The sequence below is a fragment of the Tachypleus tridentatus genome, chromosome 6 (genome assembly GCF_004210375.1).
Source record: "Tachypleus tridentatus isolate NWPU-2018 chromosome 6, ASM421037v1, whole genome shotgun sequence".
In the NCBI taxonomy this organism is placed as follows: domain Eukaryota; kingdom Metazoa; phylum Arthropoda; class Merostomata; order Xiphosura; family Limulidae; genus Tachypleus; species Tachypleus tridentatus.
The window spans coordinates 122,440,533-122,449,733 of NC_134830.1; positions in this window are offsets into that span (position 1 = coordinate 122,440,533).

Consider the following 9,201-nt stretch of genomic DNA (forward strand, 5'->3'; position numbering starts at 1 on the left):
TCTTCACACTTATAATATTTAGAAATCCAGGTGTCTCTGTCACTACTTTAAAATGAAGCATGCTTCAGCTTCCCTCAGAGTATGATAGTCTCCTAAGTTACTCTGCTCCCCCCACAGTCAAACATTTTGTAAGGAGGGAAAACTGGAACATAAATCGTTTTACAACTGGTGAATTGTATATTAAAGAAAGATTCTACAAACTCTGTCATTGGATTTAGTGTGAAAAACCCTTATCAAAATTGTTTCTTTTGTTATCTCATGAAATAAATTGTGGATGTACCACAATTTGGTAAATAAAGGGTTGATGAATCTTTCATTAATGAATGAACCATGAAGTGTTAGTATTGTTCTATGGGCATGTTCATCAGCTGCTGCACATTTAAGGTCTGACTATAAAGATTGATTTTCTGTACTTCTGTTACTTACTGTATATACTACAAGAGGACTGGCTGTATATTTATCTGTCCTAGATATTCTGTACATCTGTGACCAACTGTGTATATTACAAAGAGACTGAATCTTGTTTCTGGCTGTTCAATGTATTTAGTACATCTGTGACCTACTGTGTATATTACAAAGAGACTGAATTTTGTTTGTCTGTTCAATGTATTTAATATATCTATGACCTATTGTGTATATTACAAAGAGACTGAATCTTGTTTCTGTCTGTTCAATGTGTTTAGTACATCTGTGACCTATTGTGTATATTACAAAGAGACTGAATCTTGTTTCTGTCTGTTCAATGTATTTAATATATCTGTGACCTATTGTGTATATTACAAAGAGACTGAATTTTGTTTCTGTCTGTTCAATGTATTTAATATATCTATGACCTATTGTGTATATTACAAAGAGACTGAATCTTGTTTCTGTCTGTTCAATGTGTTTAGTACATCTGTGACCTACTGTGTATATTACAAAGAGACTGAATTTTGTTTCTGTCTGTTCAATGTATTTAATATATCTGTGACCTATTGTGTATATTACAAAGAGACTGAATCTTGTTTCTATCTGTTCAATATGTTCTGTACATCTGTCACCTACTGTATATATTACTATAAGTCTGACCCTGTTTCTGTCTGTTCAATACATTCTGTACATCTGTTACCTGCTGTAGACATTACAAAGAGGACTGACTGTGTGTTTATCTGTCCAATATATTCTGTTCCTCCAGGTTCCTGCTGTGTATATTACAGAAGAGTGGCTCTGTTTCTGTCTGTCCAATACATTCTGTACATCTAGTCACCTGCCATGTATGTTGCAAGAGGGACTAGCTTTGTATGTATCTGTCCAGTCTGTTCTTTAGTTTGTTACATATTTCACTGCCCAAGGTTTTGTACACTGTCATCAGTGAATTACTTTTTATGAATCACTCGATGGCAAGGAAACCCTTTAAACACGTTATTTAATGTCTTTGATACTATCCTTAGAAAACTGGGTAATATTTAGTGAAGAAAGATGTTTATAGAACATTTTCTTTTCTGTTGTTTCTGGTTGAATGTTTGTTTCATGTGCATTATCCAAAAAAGGCAGTGTTGCTATGTTTTCCACAGAACTGATTGACACATATTTGGATTGCTTCTGTTTAACAGTTGCTTGAGAAAATAAAACATAAGAATTGAAAAACCTGATATAATGCAAATATTATTTTGTTCCAGTGTGTGTGTGTGTGTGTGTGGTGAGATTTATTGTCACACCTCTTATGCTTGTAATAAATATTTGTGACAGATGTCCTTAACTTCCACATGGATGACGTGACAGATGTCCTTAACTAGGTACTTCCACATGGATGACACTTTAGTTAAATTCATTTGCAGATTGGAAGGATTATTTCAATTGACCTTAACTTTAGATGGTGTTCTATGGTAGATATAAGAATGTTCTGCAGTACTATCATCCAACCTTGTTTCAAAACTGATTTATAAGTACATACAATGTAATTCAGACCTGTTAACATAACATTCTCAACAATAAATTTGATATTTAGCATATAATGTTTGCAAAGTTACTTGCAGTAATTTATTCCAACAACTACTGTTTCAGCACATGAAAATCTCTGCAGGTGGGATTTCTGCATTGGAGTTACATGTATGAAATACTAGCAAACACCTGAGTTATAGTTGAATGAGTGCTTGAATTTGGTAAAATACAGAAATTAAAAATTTGAATGGTTGTGTATCTTGTAGCTGACATTCATTTACAACTGAACTACAAAGCCTATTTTTGTATCTACAAAGTTTTTTTTGTTTTTTTTTCCATTGTATTAACAGGATAACGTGTCTCATTGGCCACTTATAGATAGCAGGGAATTTTTGCAGGTTACACTTAACATCACTACAACATTGGTAAACAGTGTTGTAATGGATATTGATACTAAGTAAACATTACACCATGTGGCTTTGACAATGCTTAAATAGTAAAGGTGTTGTTATATCAGATAAAACTTGACACTGGTAAATAGTAATGTGGACATTAATACTAAGTAAAAATTACACTGTGACTTTGATAACGTATGAACAGTAAAGGTGTTGTTACACTAGGTGAGCAGTAGAAAACTAGATATTAAACAGTAACCTAGGGAACATGGGTCCTAAGTAACCATTATAACTATCATTTCTATAGTATGCACTACTTTCATGGAAATTGTCCACCATAAACAGTAAGCACCATTCACAAACTCAACTGTAAAAAGTTAAACTATCAGATCAGTGGTGTGAAAATTACTTTGTTTTAATCTATACATTTGGGATAATACCAACCACTCTGTTGTTAGTTGAAGAACTTACATATTCAAACAGTGCTACAAATATATATAGTGTAGTAGTTTTCAGTAAAGGCAGATGTTGACTTAACAAGGGGTCTTCAGTGAAGCCAGAAATTCACTTAACAAGGGGTCTTTAGTGAAGCCAGGAATTCACTTAACAAGGGGTCTTTAGTGAAGTCAGGAGTTCACTTAATAAGGGGTGTTTGGTACAGGGAGGAGTTGATTTAACAAGAAACCTTTACTAAAGGCTGGAGTTGGCTTAACAATACAGTCTTTAGTGAAGACAGGAGCTGACTTATGAATGAGTCTTTAGTAAAGGCAGGAGCTGGCTTAATGAGTAGATCTTTAGCAAAGGCAGGAGTTGACTTAAGAAGGAATATTTAGCAGAGGCAGGAGTTGATTAAGATGGAGTCAGAGGCAGGAGTTGACTTAAGGAGTCTTTAGCAGAGGCTTTAGAAAGAATATTTAGCAGAGGCAGGAGTTGACTTAAGATGGAGTCTTTAGCAGAGGCAGGAGTTGACTTAAGATGGAGTCTTTAGCAGAGGCAGGAGTTGACTTAAGATGGAGTCTTTAGCAGAGGCAGGAGTTGACTTAAGATGGAGTCTTTAGCAGATGCAGGAGCTGGCTTAAGATGGAGTCTTTAGCAGAGGCAGGAGCTGGCTTGAGAAGGAGTCTTTAGCAGAGGCAGGAGCTGGCTTAAGAAGGAGTCTTTAGTAAAAGCAGGAGTTGACTTAATAAGGGGTGTTTGGTACAGGGAGGAGTTGATTTAACAAGAAACCTTGACTAAAGGCTGGAGTTGGCTTAACAATACAGTCTTTAGTGAAGACAGGAGCTGACTTATGAATGAGTCTTTAGTAAAGGCAGGAGCTGGCTTAATGAGTAGATCTTTAGTAAAGGCAGGAGCTGACTTAAGAAGGAATATTTAGCAGAGGCAGGAGTTGACTTAAGATGGAGTCTTTAGCAGAGGCAGGAGTTGACTTAAGATGGAGTCTTTAGCAGAGGCAGGAGCTGGACTTAAGATGGAGTCTTTGCAGAGGCAGGAGCTGGCTTAAGAAGGAGTCTTTAGCAGAGGCAGGAGTTGTTTGAACAAGAAATTGTTAACAAAGAGAGAAAGCAGTTAAACAAGAAATCACTAACAGCCAGAAACTAATGTAGATCTTGTTTAGCATATTACTGTACTCTTCAGAATATATTATGCTCTCCAATGTAAAAAAATATTTACATTAAACTAATATACAGTTAGTTTAGATAAAAAGAAACATCTGTATATCTAACTGTAAGTACCATTATCTGTAAGTGATAACAAATAGCAGTAGACAAAGAAGATATAGAGTGATGCTGAATGTTATATTGACTTGATTGGTAATTTTGTTTTTGCACTATACTCTGTCAGCCTCATGATTGGGTTTCTTGTTATATATTTGTATTACACTGACTTACAAGTCAGAAGAATTTGTAACTAATGGTTTGCTGAGTTACGAGTTAGAAGAATCTGTTGGCTAAGAAGTTCTGGTTTATGGGTTAAGGCAATCTATTGGTGATGATGTACTGACTTAGGGGTTAAAAAGATGTATTTTTGATGATTTTCTGATTTATTGGTCAGGAAAATCTTTTGGTGATAATATACTGACTTTTGAGTCATTAAAATATATTGGTGGTGATGTACTGACTAATGAGTCATGGGTTATCTTTGGTAATTCAGCTGTTTTAATCTATATTTTCTAATCATTTTATGCAGAGCATTACATTGGAGTGTTTTAAGAAAATGCCCATTAAATAATGTACTCAATTTCCAGTTCAAAAGTAAAATACAACTGTTTACAACTTTGTTAACATCTGTATTATAACTTTTATAAAAATACTGTGTGGTTAGTTATATCCCTTGGAACTGTTCAACAGATATTACTACAATTATGACCTATTCTAACCCATATATTTTGGAACAACTGGAAATGGAGCACAAAAATGTCTTCATCTGATAATGAATTACGTTCTAATAAAGAACAAACATATAAAGTTAATTAAATGCAAATGTACATAATTGTGCTAATCTATTACATCTTCATGTGGTGTGTTACTTTTTATGAATTTTGGTTTTGGAATATGCAGCCAAATGATTGGAATATTACAAGTTTTATCTTTTGAATGATTTTAATGTTATAGGTTTAGATATACTTTTTGTAAGTACATCAAGCTATGTCTCACTGTAGTGTCATGTTACCAGCATATAACTATGCCAAACTGTGATATCATGCTACCAAAAATAAGTACAACACTTTACCTGACCATACTGGTCATTTCTGTGAACTTAATTAGAATACAAGACTTGTGTGAACTTAACCTGTAACACATAACTATAATTGATGTTACAATGTAAGACTTCAACTTCTGTTGTGATGTTTAACCTAGTTAAACAGTTCAAAGGACTTTGGCTAATAGAATTTGTGTGGTAGCTATAATTTTGTTTTTTAAAACATTTGATGCATGCTTTACAGTTAAATTATTCTTGAAATGACAGTGACTTAGAATGGGTTCTTTGTGTGTTATCATATTAATTGTGTTAAAATCTTAGGATATTTTTTTTACATTTACCCAGATTTGTTTTTAAATAAATCACAAGAATAATAATAAAAAAAAAATGCTAATTAGTAACCATGTTCATATTTTGCTGCTAACTCACCTTCACACTGGTTTGTACAACACAAAAATCTTAATCAGTTTTTGACATAATTTGTAAAATTATCACCTGCAGGTTTTGTTCTTGGGTGTACTTCAAAGAACAAGTTAACACACAGAAAAGATAATTCCAGGCAACACAGTATTTTTTACCATCAAATCTGTAATATAAACCTAATGATGTTTCAACTGTTTAGGTAGCATTACCACAGGATCTGTAATCAGAACATAATAATGTTCCTATAGAAACTATAGTTCCAGACTTAATAGTTTTTCTGAATCTACTAATGTATCTGTTTTAATCTTGTAGTCATTAGAATTTGTTACTCTTCACATACATGTTTAAAAATTGACTGTTATGTTTAAAATATCACTTTTAATTTTACATTTCAGTTGAACTTGACCTGGCATTGCCAGGTGGTTAGGGTATTTGACTCGTATACTGAGGGTCACGAATTGCCTTCACATTAAACATGCTCGACATTTCAGCCATGGGAATGTTATAATGTGATGGTCAATCCCACTATTTTGTGGTAAAAAGTAGCTTAAGAGTTGTCAATGTGTGGTGATGACTACCTGCCTTCCCTCTTGTCTTACACTGCTAAATTAGGGATGGTTAGTGCAGATACCCCTCAAGTAGTTTTGCATAAAATTCAAAACAAACCAAATAAATTTCTAAATGAGTGCTGTTTAATATAACAGTGGCATGGCTAATTGTAAAGTACCAAAAGTTGACAAATCTGCATGCTTTTTTTAACACCTGCACAAACACATCACATTACTGTCTCGTTGCATGCATGTTCTTAGACAGCTTATGTAACAGCAGACCCAGCATTGCCAGGTGGTTAAGGCACTCGACTTGTAACCCAAGGGTCATGGGTTTAAATCCCTGTCACACCAAATATGCTTGCCCTTACAGCCTTGTGTTATAACATGATTGTCATTTCCACTATTTGTTGGTAAAAAAAGTAGCCGAAGAGTTTCTGATGTGTGGTGATGACTAGCTTAGCTGTCTTCCCCATAATTTTACACTGCTAAATTAGGGATGGCTATTGCAGATAGCCCTCCTATTGCTTTGCACAAAGTTAATGACAAACAGTTGAACTTAGCATGTTTTAAATTTGTGATTTTTCACAAGTTGTATTGAATGTGAAATTCATCACTTCAAAGTGTAAAGATGATTAACTTGAAATGTAACTTTGTGAGTAGAATAGCTCATATTCTAGTTCTTTTTCCTTGTATGTATTATATTCTTGTTAAATTCATGTATTATATGTGTTTGATGGGAGGAATGAAACTGTAATGAATTCAATATGTGTGGTGAGAGGAGTGAACCAGTTAAGACATTCCATTTGTTTGTTGTTGTTATGAAAAATGTTGATAATATAAACTTTAAGAGAGATTGTGTAACTTCACCAATAAAAATATTTCCTTGTAATTGTGTGTCTGAACTGATGATTTCTGCTACAATATATCAGTGTTATACATATCTAAATTAGAAGCTGTGTAGCAACTATAATGAATATCTCAAGAAGAAAACTTATTTTTTGAATTAATGTAATGATTATTTACACTTAAAAAATATAATGAAAATATATTATTTTGAAGAAGGCTTTCCTTATATTTGTGTTAACTTTTTTTTCCATACATTAATTTTATACATTCACTATTAGATATACATATTGAATTGAAATATTGTTCGTCGCTAGGATTCTGTATTCAGTTTAAAAATTTATGTAACTCTAGGATTTCTGAATATATTAACAGAGGGAAGCTACCATTGCTCTCATTATAATTCATTAAAAAAATAAAATTAGTGGGTCAAACTGTTTGAAATTTGAGAACTTTCTTACAAGTATGCTATTTCCAAAAAATAAAATATCTAATTTTGATTTTTTCTAACGTTTTTAAATAAAAATGATTTGATATTGTTGACCTCGGATTTTAAATAGTTCACATGCAAAATAATGTTTATGTTATGTTTCATAATTAACTTTAATAATATTTAAAATATCCTTAATGAAAATCAAGCATTTTTAAAGATAAATGTTTATATTTTATTTGTCATTTTCTCTACAAATCACTGACTCTACTTAACTATTATCATTAATGTACGGTGCAATGAGATGTTTAAAATTAAAAATAAAAATATGTACTTTTAATGCTTTGTTAAATAATCTTGAAATATCTCTCGTTGGTCACATTCATAATTTTATGTTTCTCTCTGTACTTATAGTTTATTTTTCTCCTCTGTTCTTTATCTTTAATTATTTATATCAGTACACATGGGTGATATAATGAGAACTTAAGCAAGATTGTTTTAACCCCTACCCCTAGCATAATATTTCTTGCACTTATAAGTTTGTCAAAGCTCTTTTAGTGATTCAACATATAAAATAATTTTAAGAATCATTAAAGCTTTCAAATATCAATTTTAAAACACAAATATTACACAAGTAAATAAAATAAGTAAAACCAAGTACAGTCAAACTAATATATAATAAGAAGAAACAAAATTGCCAAGTGCTATTGAAGTGTCTCAAGAATGTATTTAGCCTAATTTCACTGTGTTTAAAAAGGGTTGTACTAATGTGTGTTTTCTGTTACAGTAATGAATGTCAAATCTGGTCTTTCAATGAGTTATAAATTAAAACTGTCACTCAGCAACATAGCCGTTACCAGCACATTTGATAAAAAACAATTTTTATTTAAGACAAGTGATGAGTGCAAGTCATACATCTAAGTTTAGAACAACAAACACTTAATTTATAATTATAATTTAGAATTGGTCTTCACAATCATACTGTTAAAAGAACAAATTAAACACATCAAGCTTAAGATATAGCCATGAATAATTTTGAGTTGTTTATCATTGAAAGGGCAACAAATAAGTAGCACCCAGCACCCACAAAATTTTGAATATGTATAGGGGTTGATTGTTACTGTTATAAAGCCTTCCAGGTGCAAATGCTCTTTGGTGAAGATCAAACCTTAGACCTTTTTAATCCAGACATAAATAAGAAAAACAACCAAAGGATAAACATCAACTGAACAAATATATAAATAACAAGAACTATTTCTTTGAACCTAAATTTCAGAACTAACATATTTTATACAAACAGGTCATGTTTTAACATTGTATAAACTTAGTTATTTATGAACTGTTTTTCTCGTGCTGTACAACTAACGTTCATTGTAAAATAGATTTCGAATCGATTAGTCAGACAATTGTTAAACTGAAAATGAATATAATAGTATTTGCCAAGTTATTTGTTTCCAATACAAACTTAAATGGTAATTTTTGTAAAGCTTCTCACAGATAAGAGAATTGTACTTTTTACAAAAGACACAGTTTGATAAAAATGAAGTGTATTATTGTGTTTAAAAACATCCTCCAACGAGCAAGAATACAAGAAACTGTGAGTAGAATAGAATACAAGAAACTGTGAGTAGAATAGAATACAAGAAACTGTGAATAGAATAGAATACAAGAAACTGTGAGTAGAATAGCTCATATTCTAGTTCTTTTTCTTTGTATGTATTATATTCTTGTTAAATTCTGAATATGACTAAGAAGCTGAAAACTATTCATAAACTAACGGGCCATTCAGTGGCACAGCGGTATGTATGCTGGCTAGAATCTGGGTTTAGATACCTCTTTGAATCTGTCTTTAACTAAATAATAATAAGCCAAGGCTTTTTTGAAAGAACTAGTATCTTTCTGTGACCGAATAATACAGTCACAATTTTTTTAAAGATAC